At 39.0% G+C, this 19432-nt stretch overlaps 9 non-coding genes across 9 annotated transcripts; all 9 read left to right on the top strand.

Moving 5' to 3' along the window:
* The first annotated feature begins 2551 nt into the window (after positions 1-2551).
* TRNAS-UGA (transfer RNA serine (anticodon UGA)) lies at positions 2552-2633 on the top strand. The gene has a single exon. It is a non-coding gene; the product is annotated as a tRNA-Ser (tRNA).
* Positions 2634-5587: 2954 nt separating this feature from the next.
* TRNAS-UGA (transfer RNA serine (anticodon UGA)) lies at positions 5588-5669 on the top strand. The gene has a single exon. It is a non-coding gene; the product is annotated as a tRNA-Ser (tRNA).
* A 2954-nt stretch (positions 5670-8623) lies between these two features.
* On the top strand, positions 8624-8705 carry TRNAS-UGA (transfer RNA serine (anticodon UGA)). The gene has a single exon. It is a non-coding gene; the product is annotated as a tRNA-Ser (tRNA).
* A 931-nt stretch (positions 8706-9636) lies between these two features.
* On the top strand, positions 9637-9718 carry TRNAS-UGA (transfer RNA serine (anticodon UGA)). The gene has a single exon. It is a non-coding gene; the product is annotated as a tRNA-Ser (tRNA).
* A 932-nt stretch (positions 9719-10650) lies between these two features.
* On the top strand, positions 10651-10732 carry TRNAS-UGA (transfer RNA serine (anticodon UGA)). Its single transcript has one exon. It is a non-coding gene; the product is annotated as a tRNA-Ser (tRNA).
* Positions 10733-14698: 3966 nt separating this feature from the next.
* Positions 14699-14780, top strand: TRNAS-UGA (transfer RNA serine (anticodon UGA)). The gene has a single exon. It is a non-coding gene; the product is annotated as a tRNA-Ser (tRNA).
* Positions 14781-15710: 930 nt separating this feature from the next.
* TRNAS-UGA (transfer RNA serine (anticodon UGA)) lies at positions 15711-15792 on the top strand. The gene has a single exon. It is a non-coding gene; the product is annotated as a tRNA-Ser (tRNA).
* Positions 15793-16722: 930 nt separating this feature from the next.
* TRNAS-UGA (transfer RNA serine (anticodon UGA)) lies at positions 16723-16804 on the top strand. Its single transcript has one exon. It is a non-coding gene; the product is annotated as a tRNA-Ser (tRNA).
* Positions 16805-18746: 1942 nt separating this feature from the next.
* On the top strand, positions 18747-18828 carry TRNAS-UGA (transfer RNA serine (anticodon UGA)). Its single transcript has one exon. It is a non-coding gene; the product is annotated as a tRNA-Ser (tRNA).
* The last annotated feature ends 604 nt before the right edge of the window (positions 18829-19432 follow it).

Raw genomic sequence — 19432 nt, 5'->3', positions numbered from 1 at the left:
TGATTTGTTGTTTTTTTTAAAAAAACGTTTATTTGCAAAGTTATGAGCATTTATTTATATATACTAATGTAGCTCTAATAGCCAAATAGGAGATGACTCCTTTTTACTCTGGGCAGCTAATGTTTTCTGTATGACGCTGTCCAATCAGCATACAACTTCTCCCCCTTCCCTGTCCAGCAACACAGTGTGATCATATAGTACACTGCGTCCATTCCCGACTGTGTTTTCAACAGGTGATATCTTCGGTTCTGTTACAGCTAGAACTGTGATTTTGGTGTCATATGAAAGAGTAGAATCCAGTCTTTCAAATGCCACCAAATCTGCTTTTTTAGGTGGCCCACAGCCCGAGATATGGCTGTTTGAATTGATCCTCCTTCCCTGTAGCTTGAGTTTCACAATGTGTGTGAAGCAACTTCATGCTGATAGGACAGCATCAGATGCTGAGTTCAGAGCAAAAGACTGATCTCATATTTTAGGCTAGCCCCTTAGGTGTAGTTGCCAGAAGTCTTAACAGTCAGGGTACATAAGTTGTGATGGCCGAGTGGTTACGGCGTTGGATTTGAAATCCAATGGGGTCTCCCTGCACAGGTTCAAGTCCTGTTCACAACGTTCTATTTTAAGAAGAGAACTTCCAGAAACATATTAAAGTTTGTCACCTATAGAAAGAGTTATTTTAATTCCATCCTCTTTATCACTGATTAATTACATTAATAATAGTGGTTCCAGCTGTGCCCCTGGCTTACAACTCTGAAAAGCGAGCAATATTTAGAGTATAAATCACTATAACTACAGCATCCCATTTGTCCAGACTTTTATTTTCCTCTTGATAAAAACAAATCAGGTTGGTTGGACAACTTCTGTCCTTAGTAAATCTCTGCTTGCTGTCAATTATAATACTATTTTCTGTCACATACTCCTGTATATAGTCCCTTAAATGGACTCTGTCACCAGTTTATCAATTCCCAATTTCCTAACTAGCCTAATAGGCGCTATGATGCTGATAACTACAGTGTGATTTGTTGTTTTTTTTAAAAAAACGTTTATTTGCAAAGTTATGAGCATTTATTTATATATACTAATGTAGCTCTAATAGCCAAATAGGAGATGACTCCTTTTTACTCTGGGCAGCTAATGTTTTCTGTATGACGCTGTCCAATCAGCATACAACTTCTCCCCCTTCCCTGTCCAGCAACACAGTGTGATCATATAGTACACTGCGTCCATTCCCGACTGTGTTTTCAACAGGTGATATCTTCGGTTCTGTCACAGCTAGAACTGTGATTTTGGTGTCATATGAAAGAGTAGAATCCAGTCTTTCAAATGCCACCAAATCTGCTTTTTTAGGTGGCCCACAGCCCGAGATATGGCTGTTTGAATTGATCCTCCTTCCCTGTAGCTTGAGTTTCACAATGTGTGTGAAGCAACTTCATGCTGATAGGACAGCATCAGATGCTGAGTTCAGAGCAAAAGACTGATCTCATATTTTAGGCTAGCCCCTTAGGTGTAGTTGCCAGAAGTCTTAACAGTCAGGGTACATAAGTTGTGATGGCCGAGTGGTTACGGCGTTGGATTTGAAATCCAATGGGGTCTCCCTGCACAGGTTCAAGTCCTGTTCACAACGTTCTATTTTAAGAAGAGAACTTCCAGAAACATATTAAAGTTTGTCACCTATAGAAAGAGTTATTTTAATTCCATCCTCTTTATCACTGATTAATTACATTAATAATAGTGGTTCCAGCTGTGCCCCTGGCTTACAACTCTGAAAAGCGAGCAATATTTAGAGTATAAATCACTATAACTACAGCATCCCATTTGTCCAGACTTTTATTTTCCTCTTGATAAAAACAAATCAGGTTGGTTGGACAACTTCTGTCCTTAGTAAATCTCTGCTTGCTGTCAATTATAATACTATTTTCTGTCACATACTCCTGTATATAGTCCCTTAAATGGACTCTGTCACCAGTTTATCAATTCCCAATTTCCTAACTAGCCTAATAGGCGCTATGATGCTGATAACTACAGTGTGATTTGTTGTTTTTTTTAAAAAAACGTTTATTTGCAAAGTTATGAGCATTTATTTATATATACTAATGTAGCTCTAATAGCCAAATAGGAGATGACTCCTTTTTACTCTGGGCAGCTAATGTTTTCTGTATGACGCTGTCCAATCAGCATACAACTTCTCCCCCTTCCCTGTCCAGCAACACAGTGTGATCATATAGTACACTGCGTCCATTCCCGACTGTGTTTTCAACAGGTGATATCTTCGGTTCTGTCACAGCTAGAACTGTGATTTTGGTGTCATATGAAAGAGTAGAATCCAGTCTTTCAAATGCCACCAAATCTGCTTTTTTAGGTGGCCCACAGCCCGAGATATGGCTGTTTGAATTGATCCTCCTTCCCTGTAGCTTGAGTTTCACAATGTGTGTGAAGCAACTTCATGCTGATAGGACAGCATCAGATGCTGAGTTCAGAGCAAAAGACTGATCTCATATTTTAGGCTAGCCCCTTAGGTGTAGTTGCCAGAAGTCTTAACAGTCAGGGTACATAAGTTGTGATGGCCGAGTGGTTAAGGCGTTGGATTTGAAATCCAATGGGGTCTCCCTGCACAGGTTCAAGTCCTGTTCACAACGTTCTATTTTAAGAAGAGAACTTCCAGAAACATATTAAAGTTTGTCACCTATAGAAAGAGTTATTTTAATTCCATCCTCTTTATCACTGATTAATTACATTAATAATAGTGGTTCCAGCTGTGCCCCTGGCTTACAACTCTGAAAAGCGAGCAATATTTAGAGTATAAATCACTATAACTACAGCATCCCATTTGTCCAGACTTTTATTTTCCTCTTGATAAAAACAAATCAGGTTGGTTGGACAACTTCTGTCCTTAGTAAATCTCTGCTTGCTGTCAATTATAATACTATTTTCTGTCACATACTCCTGTATATAGTCCCTTAAATGGACTCTGTCACCAGTTTATCAATTCCCAATTTCCTAACTAGCCTAATAGGCGCTATGATGCTGATAACTACAGTGTGATTTGTTGTTTTTTTTTTAAAAACGTTTATTTGCAAAGTTATGAGCATTTATTTATATATACTAATGTAGCTCTAATAGCCAAATAGGAGATGACTCCTTTTTACTCTGGGCAGCTAATGTTTTCTGTATGACGCTGTCCAATCAGCATACAACTTCTCCCCCTTCCCTGTCCAGCAACACAGTGTGATCATATAGTACACTGCGTCCATTCCCGACTGTGTTTTCAACAGGTGATATCTTCGGTTCTGTCACAGCTAGAACTGTGATTTTGGTGTCATATGAAAGAGTAGAATCCAGTCTTTCAAATGCCACCAAATCTGCTTTTTTAGGTGGCCCACAGCCCGAGATATGGCTGTTTGAATTGATCCTCCTTCCCTGTAGCTTGAGTTTCACAATGTGTGTGAAGCAACTTCATGCTGATAGGACAGCATCAGATGCTGAGTTCAGAGCAAAAGACTGATCTCATATTTTAGGCTAGCCCCTTAGGTGTAGTTGCCAGAAGTCTTAACAGTCAGGGTACATAAGTTGTGATGGCCGAGTGGTTACGGCGTTGGATTTGAAATCCAATGGGGTCTCCCTGCACAGGTTCAAGTCCTGTTCACAACGTTCTATTTTAAGAAGAGAACTTCCAGAAACATATTAAAGTTTGTCACCTATAGAAAGAGTTATTTTAATTCCATCCTCTTTATCACTGATTAATTACATTAATAATAGTGGTTCCAGCTGTGCCCCTGGCTCACAACTCTGAAAAGCGAGCAATATTTAGAGTATAAATCACTATAACTACAGCATCCCATTTGTCCAGACTTTTATTTTCCTCTTGATAAAAACAAATCAGGTTGGTTGGACAACTTCTGTCCTTAGTAAATCTCTGCTTGCTGTCAATTATAATACTATTTTCTGTCACATACTCCTGTATATAGTCCCTTAAATGGACTCTGTCACCAGTTTATCAATTCCCAATTTCCTAACTAGCCTAATAGGCGCTATGATGCTGATAACTACAGTGTGATTTGTTGTTTTTTTTTAAAAAACGTTTATTTGCAAAGTTATGAGCATTTATTTATATATACTAATGTAGCTCTAATAGCCAAATAGGAGATGACTCCTTTTTACTCTGGGCAGCTAATGTTTTCTGTATGACGCTGTCCAATCAGCATACAACTTCTCCCCCTTCCCTGTCCAGCAACACAGTGTGATCATATAGTACACTGCGTCCATTCCCGACTGTGTTTTCAACAGGTGATATCTTCGGTTCTGTCACAGCTAGAACTGTGATTTTGGTGTCATATGAAAGAGTAGAATCCAGTCTTTCAAATGCCACCAAATCTGCTTTTTTAGGTGGCCCACAGCCCGAGATATGGCTGTTTGAATTGATCATCCTTCCCTGTAGCTTGAGTTTCACAATGTGTGTGAAGCAACTTCATGCTGATAGGACAGCATCAGATGCTGAGTTCAGAGCAAAAGACTGATCTCATATTTTAGGCTAGCCCCTTAGGTGTAGTTGCCAGAAGTCTTAACAGTCAGGGTACATAAGTTGTGATGGCCGAGTGGTTACGGCGTTGGATTTGAAATCCAATGGGGTCTCCCTGCACAGGTTCAAGTCCTGTTCACAACGTTCTATTTTAAGAAGAGAACTTCCAGAAACATATTAAAGTTTGTCACCTATAGAAAGAGTTATTTTAATTCCATCCTCTTTATCACTGATTAATTACATTAATAATAGTGGTTCCAGCTGTGCCCCTGGCTTACAACTCTGAAAAGCGAGCAATATTTAGAGTATAAATCACTATAACTACAGCATCCCATTTGTCCAGACTTTTATTTTCCTCTTGATAAAAACAAATCAGGTTGGTTGGACAACTTCTGTCCTTAGTAAATCTCTGCTTGCTGTCAATTATAATACTATTTTCTGTCACATACTCCTGTATATAGTCCCTTAAATGGACTCTGTCACCAGTTTATCAATTCCCAATTTCCTAACTAGCCTAATAGGCGCTATGATGCTGATAACTACAGTGTGATTTGTTGTTTTTTTTTAAAAAACGTTTATTTGCAAAGTTATGAGCATTTATTTATATATACTAATGTAGCTCTAATAGCCAAATAGGAGATGACTCCTTTTTACTCTGGGCAGCTAATGTTTTCTGTATGACGCTGTCCAATCAGCATACAACTTCTCCCCCTTCCCTGTCCAGCAACACAGTGTGATCATATAGTACACTGCGTCCATTCCCGACTGTGTATTCAACAGGTGATATCTTCGGTTCTGTCACAGCTAGAACTGTGATTTTGGTGTCATATGAAAGAGTAGAATCCAGTCTTTCAAATGCCACCAAATCTGCTTTTTTAGGTGGCCCACAGCCCGAGATATGGCTGTTTGAATTGATCCTCCTTCCCTGTAGCTTGAGTTTCACAATGTGTGTGAAGCAACTTCATGCTGATAGGACAGCATCAGATGCTGAGTTCAGAGCAAAAGACTGATCTCATATTTTAGGCTAGCCCCTTAGGTGTAGTTGCCAGAAGTCTTAACAGTCAGGGTACATAAGTTGTGATGGCCGAGTGGTTAAGGCGTTGGATTTGAAATCCAATGGGGTCTCCCTGCACAGGTTCAAGTCCTGTTCACAACGTTCTATTTTAAGAAGAGAACTTCCAGAAACATATTAAAGTTTGTCACCTATAGAAAGAGTTATTTTAATTCCATCCTCTTTATCACTGATTAATTACATTAATAATAGTGGTTCCAGCTGTGCCCCTGGCTTACAACTCTGAAAAGCGAGCAATATTTAGAGTATAAATCACTATAACTACAGCATCCCATTTGTCCAGACTTTTATTTTCCTCTTGATAAAAACAAATCAGGTTGGTTGGACAACTTCTGTCCTTAGTAAATCTCTGCTTGCTGTCAATTATAATACTATTTTCTGTCACATACTCCTGTATATAGTCCCTTAAATGGACTCTGTCACCAGTTTATCAATTCCCAATTTCCTAACTAGCCTAATAGGCGCTATGATGCTGATAACTACAGTGTGATTTGTTGTTTTTTTTTTAAAAACGTTTATTTGCAAAGTTATGAGCATTTATTTATATATACTAATGTAGCTCTAATAGCCAAATAGGAGATGACTCCTTTTTACTCTGGGCAGCTAATGTTTTCTGTATGACGCTGTCCAATCAGCATACAACTTCTCCCCCTTCCCTGTCCAGCAACACAGTGTGATCATATAGTACACTGCGTCCATTCCCGACTGTGTTTTCAACAGGTGATATCTTCGGTTCTGTCACAGCTAGAACTGTGATTTTGGTGTCATATGAAAGAGTAGAATCCAGTCTTTCAAATGCCACCAAATCTGCTTTTTTAGGTGGCCCACAGCCCGAGATATGGCTGTTTGAATTGATCCTCCTTCCCTGTAGCTTGAGTTTCACAATGTGTGTGAAGCAACTTCATGCTGATAGGACAGCATCAGATGCTGAGTTCAGAGCAAAAGACTGATCTCATATTTTAGGCTAGCCCCTTAGGTGTAGTTGCCAGAAGTCTTAACAGTCAGGGTACATAAGTTGTGATGGCCGAGTGGTTACGGCGTTGGATTTGAAATCCAATGGGGTCTCCCTGCACAGGTTCAAGTCCTGTTCACAACGTTCTATTTTAAGAAGAGAACTTCCAGAAACATATTAAAGTTTGTCACCTATAGAAAGAGTTATTTTAATTCCATCCTCTTTATCACTGATTAATTACATTAATAATAGTGGTTCCAGCTGTGCCCCTGGCTCACAACTCTGAAAAGCGAGCAATATTTAGAGTATAAATCACTATAACTACAGCATCCCATTTGTCCAGACTTTTATTTTCCTCTTGATAAAAACAAATCAGGTTGGTTGGACAACTTCTGTCCTTAGTAAATCTCTGCTTGCTGTCAATTATAATACTATTTTCTGTCACATACTCCTGTATATAGTCCCTTAAATGGACTCTGTCACCAGTTTATCAATTCCCAATTTCCTAACTAGCCTAATAGGCGCTATGATGCTGATAACTACAGTGTGATTTGTTGTTTTTTTTTAAAAAACGTTTATTTGCAAAGTTATGAGCATTTATTTATATATACTAATGTAGCTCTAATAGCCAAATAGGAGATGACTCCTTTTTACTCTGGGCAGCTAATGTTTTCTGTATGACGCTGTCCAATCAGCATACAACTTCTCCCCCTTCCCTGTCCAGCAACACAGTGTGATCATATAGTACACTGCGTCCATTCCCGACTGTGTTTTCAACAGGTGATATCTTCGGTTCTGTCACAGCTAGAACTGTGATTTTGGTGTCATATGAAAGAGTAGAATCCAGTCTTTCAAATGCCACCAAATCTGCTTTTTTAGGTGGCCCACAGCCCGAGATATGGCTGTTTGAATTGATCATCCTTCCCTGTAGCTTGAGTTTCACAATGTGTGTGAAGCAACTTCATGCTGATAGGACAGCATCAGATGCTGAGTTCAGAGCAAAAGACTGATCTCATATTTTAGGCTAGCCCCTTAGGTGTAGTTGCCAGAAGTCTTAACAGTCAGGGTACATAAGTTGTGATGGCCGAGTGGTTACGGCGTTGGATTTGAAATCCAATGGGGTCTCCCTGCACAGGTTCAAGTCCTGTTCACAACGTTCTATTTTAAGAAGAGAACTTCCAGAAACATATTAAAGTTTGTCACCTATAGAAAGAGTTATTTTAATTCCATCCTCTTTATCACTGATTAATTACATTAATAATAGTGGTTCCAGCTGTGCCCCTGGCTTACAACTCTGAAAAGCGAGCAATATTTAGAGTATAAATCACTATAACTACAGCATCCCATTTGTCCAGACTTTTATTTTCCTCTTGATAAAAACAAATCAGGTTGGTTGGACAACTTCTGTCCTTAGTAAATCTCTGCTTGCTGTCAATTATAATACTATTTTCTGTCACATACTCCTGTATATAGTCCCTTAAATGGACTCTGTCACCAGTTTATCAATTCCCAATTTCCTAACTAGCCTAATAGGCGCTATGATGCTGATAACTACAGTGTGATTTGTTGTTTTTTTTTAAAAAACGTTTATTTGCAAAGTTATGAGCATTTATTTATATATACTAATGTAGCTCTAATAGCCAAATAGGAGATGACTCCTTTTTACTCTGGGCAGCTAATGTTTTCTGTATGACGCTGTCCAATCAGCATACAACTTCTCCCCCTTCCCTGTCCAGCAACACAGTGTGATCATATAGTACACTGCGTCCATTCCCGACTGTGTTTTCAACAGGTGATATCTTCGGTTCTGTCACAGCTAGAACTGTGATTTTGGTGTCATATGAAAGAGTAGAATCCAGTCTTTCAAATGCCACCAAATCTGCTTTTTTAGGTGGCCCACAGCCCGAGATATGGCTGTTTGAATTGATCCTCCTTCCCTGTAGCTTGAGTTTCACAATGTGTGTGAAGCAACTTCATGCTGATAGGACAGCATCAGATGCTGAGTTCAGAGCAAAAGACTGATCTCATATTTTAGGCTAGCCCCTTAGGTGTAGTTGCCAGAAGTCTTAACAGTCAGGGTACATAAGTTGTGATGGCCGAGTGGTTAAGGCGTTGGATTTGAAATCCAATGGGGTCTCCCTGCACAGGTTCAAGTCCTGTTCACAACGTTCTATTTTAAGAAGAGAACTTCCAGAAACATATTAAAGTTTGTCACCTATAGAAAGAGTTATTTTAATTCCATCCTCTTTATCACTGATTAATTACATTAATAATAGTGGTTCCAGCTGTGCCCCTGGCTTACAACTCTGAAAAGCGAGCAATATTTAGAGTATAAATCACTATAACTACAGCATCCCATTTGTCCAGACTTTTATTTTCCTCTTGATAAAAACAAATCAGGTTGGTTGGACAACTTCTGTACTTAGTAAATCTCTGCTTGCTGTCAATTATAATACTATTTTCTGTCACATACTCCTGTATATAGTCCCTTAAATGGACTCTGTCACCAGTTTATCAATTCCCAATTTCCTAACTAGCCTAATAGGCGCTATGATGCTGATAACTACAGTGTGATTTGTTGTTTTTTTTTTAAAAAACGTTTATTTGCAAAGTTATGAGCATTTATTTATATATACTAATGTAGCTCTAATAGCCAAATAGGAGATGACTCCTTTTTACTCTGGGCAGCTAATGTTTTCTGTATGATGCTGTCCAATCAGCATACAACTTCTCCCCCTTCCCTGTCCAGCAACACAGTGTGATCATATAGTACACTGCGTCCATTCCCGACTGTGTTTTCAACAGGTGATATCTTCGGTTCTGTCACAGCTAGAACTGTGATTTTGGTGTCATATGAAAGAGTAGAATCCAGTCTTTCAAATGCCACCAAATCTGCTTTTTTAGGTGGCCCACAGCCCGAGATATGGCTGTTTGAATTGATCCTCCTTCCCTGTAGCTTGAGTTTCACAATGTGTGTGAAGCAACTTCATGCTGATAGGACAGCATCAGATGCTGAGTTCAGAGCAAAAGACTGATCTCATATTTTAGGCTATCCCCTTAGGTGTAGTTGCCAGAAGTCTTAACAGTCAGGGTACATAAGTTGTGATGGCCGAGTGGTTAAGGCGTTGGATTTGAAATCCAATGGGGTCTCCCTGCACAGGTTCAAGTCCTGTTCACAACGTTCTATTTTAAGAAGAGAACTTCCAGAAACATATTAAAGTTTGTCACCTATAGAAAGAGTTATTTTAATTCCATCCTCTTTATCACTCATTAATTACATTAATAATAGTGGTTCCAGCTGTGCCCCTGGCTTACAACTCTGAAAAGCGAGCAATATTTAGAGTATAAATCACTATAACTACAGGATCCCATTTGTCCAGACTTTTATTTTCCTCTTGATAAAAACAAATCAGGTTGGTTGGACAACTTCTGTCCTTAGTAAATCTCTGCTTGCTGTCAATTATAATACTATTTTCTGTCACATACTCCTGTATATAGTCCCTTAAATGGACTCTGTCACCAGTTTATCAATTCCCAATTTCCTAACTAGCCTAATAGGCGCTATGATGCTGATAACTACAGTGTGATTTGTTGTTTTTTTTTTAAAAAACGTTTATTTGCAAAGTTATGAGCATTTATTTATATATACTAATGTAGCTCTAATAGCCAAATAGGAGATGACTCCTTTTTACTCTGGGCAGCTAATGTTTTCTGTATGATGCTGTCCAATCAGCATACAACTTCTCCCCCTTCCCTGTCCAGCAACACAGTGTGATCATATAGTACACTGCGTCCATTCCCGACTGTGTTTTCAACAGGTGATATCTTCGGTTCTGTCACAGCTAGAACTGTGATTTTGGTGTCATATGAAAGAGTAGAATCCAGTCTTTCAAATGCCACCAAATCTGCTTTTTTTAGGTGGCCCACAGCCCGATATATGGCTGTTTGAATTGATCCTCCTTCCCTGTAGCTTGAGTTTCACAATGTGTGTGAAGCAACTTCATGCTGATAGGACAGCATCAGATGCTGAGTTCAGAGCAAAATACTGATCTCATATTTTAGGCTATCCCCTTAGGTGTAGTTGCCAGAAGTCTTAACAGTCAGGGTACATAAGTTGTGATGGCCGAGTGGTTAAGGCGTTGGATTTGAAATCCAATGGGGTCTCCCTGCACAGGTTCAAGTCCTGTTCACAACGTTCTATTTTAAGAAGAGAACTTCCAGAAACATATTAAAGTTTGTCACCTATAGAAAGAGTTATTTTAATTCCATCCTCTTTATCACTCATTAATTACATTAATAATAGTGGTTCCAGCTGTGCCCCTGGCTTACAACTCTGAAAAGCGAGCAATATTTAGAGTATAAATCACTATAACTACAGGATCCCATTTGTCCAGACTTTTATTTTCCTCTTGATAAAAACAAATCAGGTTGGTTGGACAACTTCTGTCCTTAGTAAATCTCTGCTTGCTGTCAATTATAATACTATTTTCTGTCACATACTCCTGTATATAGTCCCTTAAATGGACTCTGTCACCAGTTTATCAATTCCCAATTTCCTAACTAGCCTAATAGGCGCTATGATGCTGATAACTACAGTGTGATTTGTTGTTTTTTTTTAAAAAACGTTTATTTGCAAAGTTATGAGCATTTATTTATATATACTAATGTAGCTCTAATAGCCAAATAGGAGATGACTCCTTTTTACTCTGGGCAGCTAATGTTTTCTGTATGACGCTGTCCAATCAGCATACAACTTCTCCCCCTTCCCTGTCCAGCAACACAGTGTGATCATATAGTACACTGCGTCCATTCCCGACTGTGTTTTCAACAGGTGATATCTTCGGTTCTGTCACAGCTAGAACTGTGATTTTGGTGTCATATGAAAGAGTAGAATCCAGTCTTTCAAATGCCACCAAATCTGCTTTTTTAGGTGGCCCACAGCCCGAGATATGGCTGTTTGAATTGATCCTCCTTCCCTGTAGCTTGAGTTTCACAATGTGTGTGAAGCAACTTCATGCTGATAGGACAGCATCAGATGCTGAGTTCAGAGCAAAAGACTGATCTCATATTTTAGGCTAGCCCCTTAGGTGTAGTTGCCAGAAGTCTTAACAGTCAGGGTACATAAGTTGTGATGGCCGAGTGGTTACGGCGTTGGATTTGAAATCCAATGGGGTCTCCCTGCACAGGTTCAAGTCCTGTTCACAACGTTCTATTTTAAGAAGAGAACTTCCAGAAACATATTAAAGTTTGTCACCTATAGAAAGAGTTATTTTAATTCCATCCTCTTTATCACTGATTAATTACATTAATAATAGTGGTTCCAGCTGTGCCCCTGGCTTACAACTCTGAAAAGCGAGCAATATTTAGAGTATAAATCACTATAACTACAGCATCCCATTTGTCCAGACTTTTATTTTCCTCTTGATAAAAACAAATCAGGTTGGTTGGACAACTTCTGTCCTTAGTAAATCTCTGCTTGCTGTCAATTATAATACTATTTTCTGTCACATACTCCTGTATATAGTCCCTTAAATGGACTCTGTCACCAGTTTATCAATTCCCAATTTCCTAACTAGCCTAATAGGCGCTATGATGCTGATAACTACAGTGTGATTTGTTGTTTTTTTTTAAAAAACGTTTATTTGCAAAGTTATGAGCATTTATTTATATATACTAATGTAGCTCTAATAGCCAAATAGGAGATGACTCCTTTTTACTCTGGGCAGCTAATGTTTTCTGTATGACGCTGTCCAATCAGCATACAACTTCTCCCCCTTCCCTGTCCAGCAACACAGTGTGATCATATAGTACACTGCGTCCATTCCCGACTGTGTTTTCAACAGGTGATATCTTCGGTTCTGTCACAGCTAGAACTGTGATTTTGGTGTCATATGAAAGAGTAGAATCCAGTCTTTCAAATGCCACCAAATCTGCTTTTTTAGGTGGCCCACAGCCCGAGATATGGCTGTTTGAATTGATCCTCCTTCCCTGTAGCTTGAGTTTCACAATGTGTGTGAAGCAACTTCATGCTGATAGGACAGCATCAGATGCTGAGTTCAGAGCAAAAGACTGATCTCATATTTTAGGCTAGCCCCTTAGGTGTAGTTGCCAGAAGTCTTAACAGTCAGGGTACATAAGTTGTGATGGCCGAGTGGTTACGGTGTTGGATTTGAAATCCAATGGGGTCTCCCTGCACAGGTTCAAGTCCTGTTCACAACGTTCTATTTTAAGAAGAGAACTTCCAGAAACATATTAAAGTTTGTCACCTATAGAAAGAGTTATTTTAATTCCATCCTCTTTATCACTGATTAATTACATTAATAATAGTGGTTCCAGCTGTGCCCCTGGCTTACAACTCTGAAAAGCGAGCAATATTTAGAGTATAAATCACTATAACTACAGCATCCCATTTGTCCAGACTTTTATTTTCCTCTTGATAAAAACAAATCAGGTTGGTTGGACAACTTCTGTCCTTAGTAAATCTCTGCTTGCTGTCAATTATAATACTATTTTCTGTCACATACTCCTGTATATAGTCCCTTAAATGGACTCTGTCACCAGTTTATCAATTCCCAATTTCCTAACTAGCCTAATAGGCGCTATGATGCTGATAACTACAGTGTGATTTGTTGTTTTTTTTTAAAAAACGTTTATTTGCAAAGTTATGAGCATTTATTTATATATACTAATGTAGCTCTAATAGCCAAATAGGAGATGACTCCTTTTTACTCTGGGCAGCTAATGTTTTCTGTATGACGCTGTCCAATCAGCATACAACTTCTCCCCCTTCCCTGTCCAGCAACACAGTGTGATCATATAGTACACTGCGTCCATTCCCGACTGTGTTTTCAACAGGTGATATCTTCGGTTCTGTCACAGCTAGAACTGTGATTTTGGTGTCATATGAAAGAGTAGAATCCAGTCTTTCAAATGCCACCAAATCTGCTTTTTTAGGTGGCCCACAGCCCGAGATATGGCTGTTTGAATTGATCCTCCTTCCCTGTAGCTTGAGTTTCACAATGTGTGTGAAGCAACTTCATGCTGATAGGACAGCATCAGATGCTGAGTTCAGAGCAAAAGACTGATCTCATATTTTAGGCTAGCCCCTTAGGTGTAGTTGCCAGAAGTCTTAACAGTCAGGGTACATAAGTTGTGATGGCCGAGTGGTTACGGCGTTGGATTTGAAATCCAATGGGGTCTCCCTGCACAGGTTCAAGTCCTGTTCACAACGTTCTATTTTAAGAAGAGAACTTCCAGAAACATATTAAAGTTTGTCACCTATAGAAAGAGTTATTTTAATTCCATCCTCTTTATCACTCATTAATTACATTAATAATAGTGGTTCCAGCTGTGCCCCTGGCTTACAACTCTGAAAAGCGAGCAATATTTAGAGTATAAATCACTATAACTACAGCATCCCATTTGTCCAGACTTTTATTTTCCTCTTGATAAAAACAAATCAGGTTGGTTGGACAACTTCTGTCCTTAGTAAATCTCTGCTTGCTGTCAATTATAATACTATTTTCTGTCACATACTCCTGTATATAGTCCCTTAAATGGACTCTGTCACCAGTTTATCAATTCCCAATTTCCTAACTAGCCTAATAGGCGCTATGATGCTGATAACTACAGTGTGATTTGTTGTTTTTTTTAAAAAAACGTTTATTTGCAAAGTTATGAGCATTTATTTATATATACTAATGTAGCTCTAATAGCCAAATAGGAGATGACTCCTTTTTACTCTGGGCAGCTAATGTTTTCTGTATGACGCTGTCCAATCAGCATACAACTTCTCCCCCTTCCCTGTCCAGCAACACAGTGTGATCATATAGTACACTGCGTCCATTCCCGACTGTGTTTTCAACAGGTGATATCTTCGGTTCTGTCACAGCTAGAACTGTGATTTTGGTGTCATATGAAAGAGTAGAATCCAGTCTTTCAAATGCCACCAAATCTGCTTTTTTAGGTGGCCCACAGCCCGAGATATGGCTGTTTGAATTGATCCTCCTTCCCTGTAGCTTGAGTTTCACAATGTGTGTGAAGCAACTTCATGCTGATAGGACAGCATCAGATGCTGAGTTCAGAGCAAAAGACTGATCTCATATTTTAGGCTAGCCCCTTAGGTGTAGTTGCCAGAAGTCTTAACAGTCAGGGTACATAAGTTGTGATGGCCGAGTGGTTAAGGCGTTGGATTTGAAATCCAATGGGGTCTCCCTGCACAGGTTAAAGTCCTGTTCACAACGTTCTATTTTAAGAAGAGAACTTCCAGAAACATATTAAAGTTTGTCACCTATAGAAAGAGTTATTTTAATTCCATCCTCTTTATCACTGATTAATTACATTAATAATAGTGGTTCCAGCTGTGCCCCTGGCTTACAACTCTGAAAAGCGAGCAATATTTAGAGTATAAATCACTATAACTACAGCATCCCATTTGTCCAGACTTTTATTTTCCTCTTGATAAAAACAAATCAGGTTGGTTGGACAAATTCTGTCCTTAGTAAATCTCTGCTTGCTGTCAATTATAATACTATTTTCTGTCACATACTCCTGTATATAGTCCCTTAAATGGACTCTGTCACCAGTTTATCAATTCCCAATTTCCTAACTAGCCTAATAGGCGCTATGATGCTGATAACTACAGTGTGATTTGTTGTTTTTTTTTAAAAAACGTTTATTTGCAAAGTTATGAGCATTTATTTATATATACTAATGTAGCTCTAATAGCCAAATAGGAGATGACTCCTTTTTACTCTGGGCAGCTAATGTTTTCTGTATGATGCTGTCCAATCAGCATACAACTTCTCCCCCTTCCCTGTCCAGCAACACAGTGTGATCATATAGTACACTGCGTCCATTCCCGACTGTGTTTTCAACAGGTGATATCTTCGGTTCTGTCACAGCTAGAACTGTGATTTTGGTGTCATATGAAAGAGTAGAATCCAGTCTTTCAAATGCCACCAAATCTGCTTTTTTAGGTGGCCCACAGCCCGAGATATGGCTGTTTGAATTGATCCTCCTTCCCTGTAGCTTGAGTTTCACAATGTGTGTGAAGCAACTTCATGCTGATAGGACAGCATCAGATGCTGAGTTCAGAGCAAAAGACTGATCTCATATTTTAGGCTAGCCCCTTAGGTGTAGTTGCCAGAAGTCTTAACAGTCAGGGTACATAAGTTGTGATGGCCGAGTGGTTAAGGCGTTGGATTTGAAATCCAATGGGGTCTCCCTGCACAGGTTCAAGTCCTGTTCACAACGTTCTATTTTAAGAAGAGAACCTCCAGAAACATATTAAAGTTTGTCACCTATAGAAAGAGTTATTTTAATTCCATCCTCTTTATCACTCATTAATTACATTAATAATAGTGGTTCCAGCTGTGCCCCTGGCTTACAACTCTGAAAAGCGAGCAATATTTAGAGTATAAATCACTATAACTACAGCATCCCATTTGTCCAGACTTTTATTTTCCTCTTGATAAAAACAAATCAGGTTGGTTGGACAACTTCTGTCCTTAGTAAATCTCTGCTTGCTGTCAATTATAATACTATTTTCTGTCACATACTCCTGTATATAGTCCCTTAAATGGACTCTGTCACCAGTTTATCAATTCCCAATTTCCTAACTAGCCTAATAGGCGCTATGATGCTGATAACTACAGTGTGATTTGTTGTTTTTTTTAAAAAAACGTTTATTTGCAAAGTTATGAGCATTTATTTATATATACTAATGTAGCTCTAATAGCCAAATAGGAGATGACTCCTTTTTACTCTGGGCAGCTAATGTTTTCTGTATGACGCTGTCCAATCAGCATACAACTTCTCCCCCTTCCCTGTCCAGCAACACAGTGTGATCATATAGTACACTGCGTCCATTCCCGACTGTGTTTTCAACAGGTGATATCTTCGGTTCTGTCACAGCTAGAACTGTGATTTTGGTGTCATATGAAAGAGTAGAATCCAGTCTTTCAAATGCCACCAAATCTGCTTTTTTAGGTGGCCCACAGCCCGAGATATGGCTGTTTGAATTGATCCTCCTTCCCTGTAGCTTGAGTTTCACAATGTGTGTGAAGCAACTTCATGCTGATAGGACAGCATCAGATGCTGAGTTCAGAGCAAAAGACTGATCTCATATTTTAGGCTAGCCCCTTAGGTGTAGTTGCCAGAAGTCTTAACAGTCAGGGTACATAAGTTGTGATGGCCGAGTGGTTAAGGCGTTGGATTTGAAATCCAATGGGGTCTCCCTGCACAGGTTCAAGTCCTGTTCACAACGTTCTATTTTAAGAAGAGAACCTCCAGAAACATATTAAAGTTTGTCACCTATAGAAAGAGTTATTTTAATTCCATCCTCTTTATCACTCATTAATTACATTAATAATAGTGGTTCCAGCTGTGCCCCTGGCTTACAACTCTGAAAAGCGAGCAATATTTAGAGTATAAATCACTATAACTACAGCATCCCATTTGTCCAGACTTTTATTTTCCTCTTGATAAAAACAAATCAGGTTGGTTGGACAACTTCTGTCCTTAGTAAATCTCTGCTTGCTGTCAATTATAATACTATTTTCTGTCACATACTCCTGTATATAGTCCCTTAAATGGACTCTGTCACCAGTTTATCAATTCCCAATTTCCTAACTAGCCTAATAGGCGCTATGATGCTGATAACTACAGTGTGATTTGTTGTTTTTTTTTAAAAAACGTTTATTTGCAAAGTTATGAGCATTTATTTATATATACTAATGTAGCTCTAATAGCCAAATAGGAGATGACTCCTTTTTACTCTGGGCAGCTAATGTTTTCTGTATGACGCTGTCCAATCAGCATACAACTTCTCCCCCTTCCCTGTCCAGCAACACAGTGTGATCATATAGTACACTGCGTCCATTCCCGACTGTGTTTTCAACAGGTGATATCTTCGGTTCTGTCACAGCTAGAACTGTGATTTTGGTGTCATATGAAAGAGTAGAATCCAGTCTTTCAAATGCCACCAAATCTGCTTTTTTAGGTGGCCCACAGCCCGAGATATGGCTGTTTGAATTGATCCTCCTTCCCTGTAGCTTGAGTTTCACAATGTGTGTGAAGCAACTTCATGCTGATAGGACAGCATCAGATGCTGAGTTCAGAGCAAAAGACTGATCTCATATTTTAGGCTAGCCCCTTAGGTGTAGTTGCCAGAAGTCTTAACAGTCAGGGTACATAAGTTGTGATGGCCGAGTGGTTACGGCGTTGGATTTGAAATCCAATGGGGTCTCCCTGCACAGGTTCAAGTCCTGTTCACAACGTTCTATTTTAAGAAGAGAACTTCCAGAAACATATTAAAGTTTGTCACCTATAGAAAGAGTTATTTTAATTCCATCCTCTTTATCACTGATTAATTACATTAATAATAGTGGTTCCAGCTGTGCCCCTGGCTTACAACTCTGAAAAGCGAGCAATATTTAGAGTATAAATCACTATAACTACAGCATCCCATTTGTCCAGACTTTTATTTTCCTCTTGATAAAAACAAATCAGGTTGGTTGGACAACTTCTGTCCTTAGTAAATCTCTGCTTGCTGTCAATTATAATACTATTTTCTGTCACATACTCCTGTATATAGTCCCTTAAATGGACTCTGTCACCAGTTTATCAATTCCCAATTTCCTAACTAGCCTAATAGGCGCTATGATGCTGATAACTACAGTGTGATTTGTTGTTTTTTTTTAAAAAACGTTTATTTGCAAAGTTATGAGCATTTATTTATATATACTAATGTAGCTCTAATAGCCAAATAGGAGATGACTCCTTTTTACTCTGGGCAGCTAATGTTTTCTGTATGACGCTGTCCAATCAGCATACAACTTCTCCCCCTTCCCTGTCCAGCAACACAGTGTGATCATATAGTACACTGCGTCCATTCCCGACTGTGTTTTCAACAGGTGATATCTTCGGTTCTGTCACAGCTAGAACTGTGATTTTGGTGTCATATGAAAGAGTAGAATCCAGTCTTTCAAATGCCACCAAATCTGCTTTTTTAGGTGGCCCACAGCCCGAGATATGGCTGTTTGAATTGATCCTCCTTCCCTGTAGCTTGAGTTTCACAATGTGTGTGAAGCAACTTCATGCTGATAGGACAGCATCAGATGCTGAGTTCAGAGCAAAAGACTGATCTCATATTTTAGGCTAGCCCCTTAGATGTAGTTGCCAGAAGTCTTAACAGTCAGGGTACATAAGTTGTGATGGCCGAGTGGTTAAGGCGTTGGATTTGAAATCCAATGGGGTCTCCCTGCACAGGTTCAAGTCCTGTTCACAACGTTCTATTTTAAGAAGAGAACTTCCAGAAACATATTAAAGTTTGTCACCTATAGAAAGAGTTATTTTAATTCCATCCTCTTTATCACTGATTAATTACATTAATAATAGTGGTTCCAGCTGTGCCCCTGGCTTACAACTCTGAAAAGCGAGCAATATTTAGCGTATAAATCACTATAACTACAGCATCCCATTTGTCCAGACTTTTATTTTCCTCTTGATAAAAACAAATCAGGTTGGTTGGACAAATTCTGTCCTTAGTAAATCTCTGCTTGCTGTCAATTATAATACTATTTTCTGTCACATACTCCTGTATATAGTCCCTTAAATGGACTCTGTCACCAGTTTATCAATTCCCAATTTCCTAACTAGCCTAATAGGCGCTATGATGCTGATAACTACAGTGTGATTTGTTGTTTTTTTTTAAAAAACGTTTATTTGCAAAGTTATGAGCATTTATTTATATATACTAATGTAGCTCTAATAGCCAAATAGGAGATGACTCCTTTTTACTCTGGGCAGCTAATGTTTTCTGTATGATGCTGTCCAATCAGCATACAACTTCTCCCCCTTCCCTGTCCAGCAACACAGTGTGATCATATAGTAC

This window comes from Rhinoderma darwinii (assembly GCF_050947455.1).
Source record: "Rhinoderma darwinii isolate aRhiDar2 chromosome 3 unlocalized genomic scaffold, aRhiDar2.hap1 SUPER_3_unloc_13, whole genome shotgun sequence".
NCBI classification, from domain to species: Eukaryota; Metazoa; Chordata; class Amphibia; order Anura; family Rhinodermatidae; genus Rhinoderma; species Rhinoderma darwinii.
Note: the sequence above shows the minus strand (reverse complement) of the source record. Positions and strands in the feature narration are given on the sequence as shown.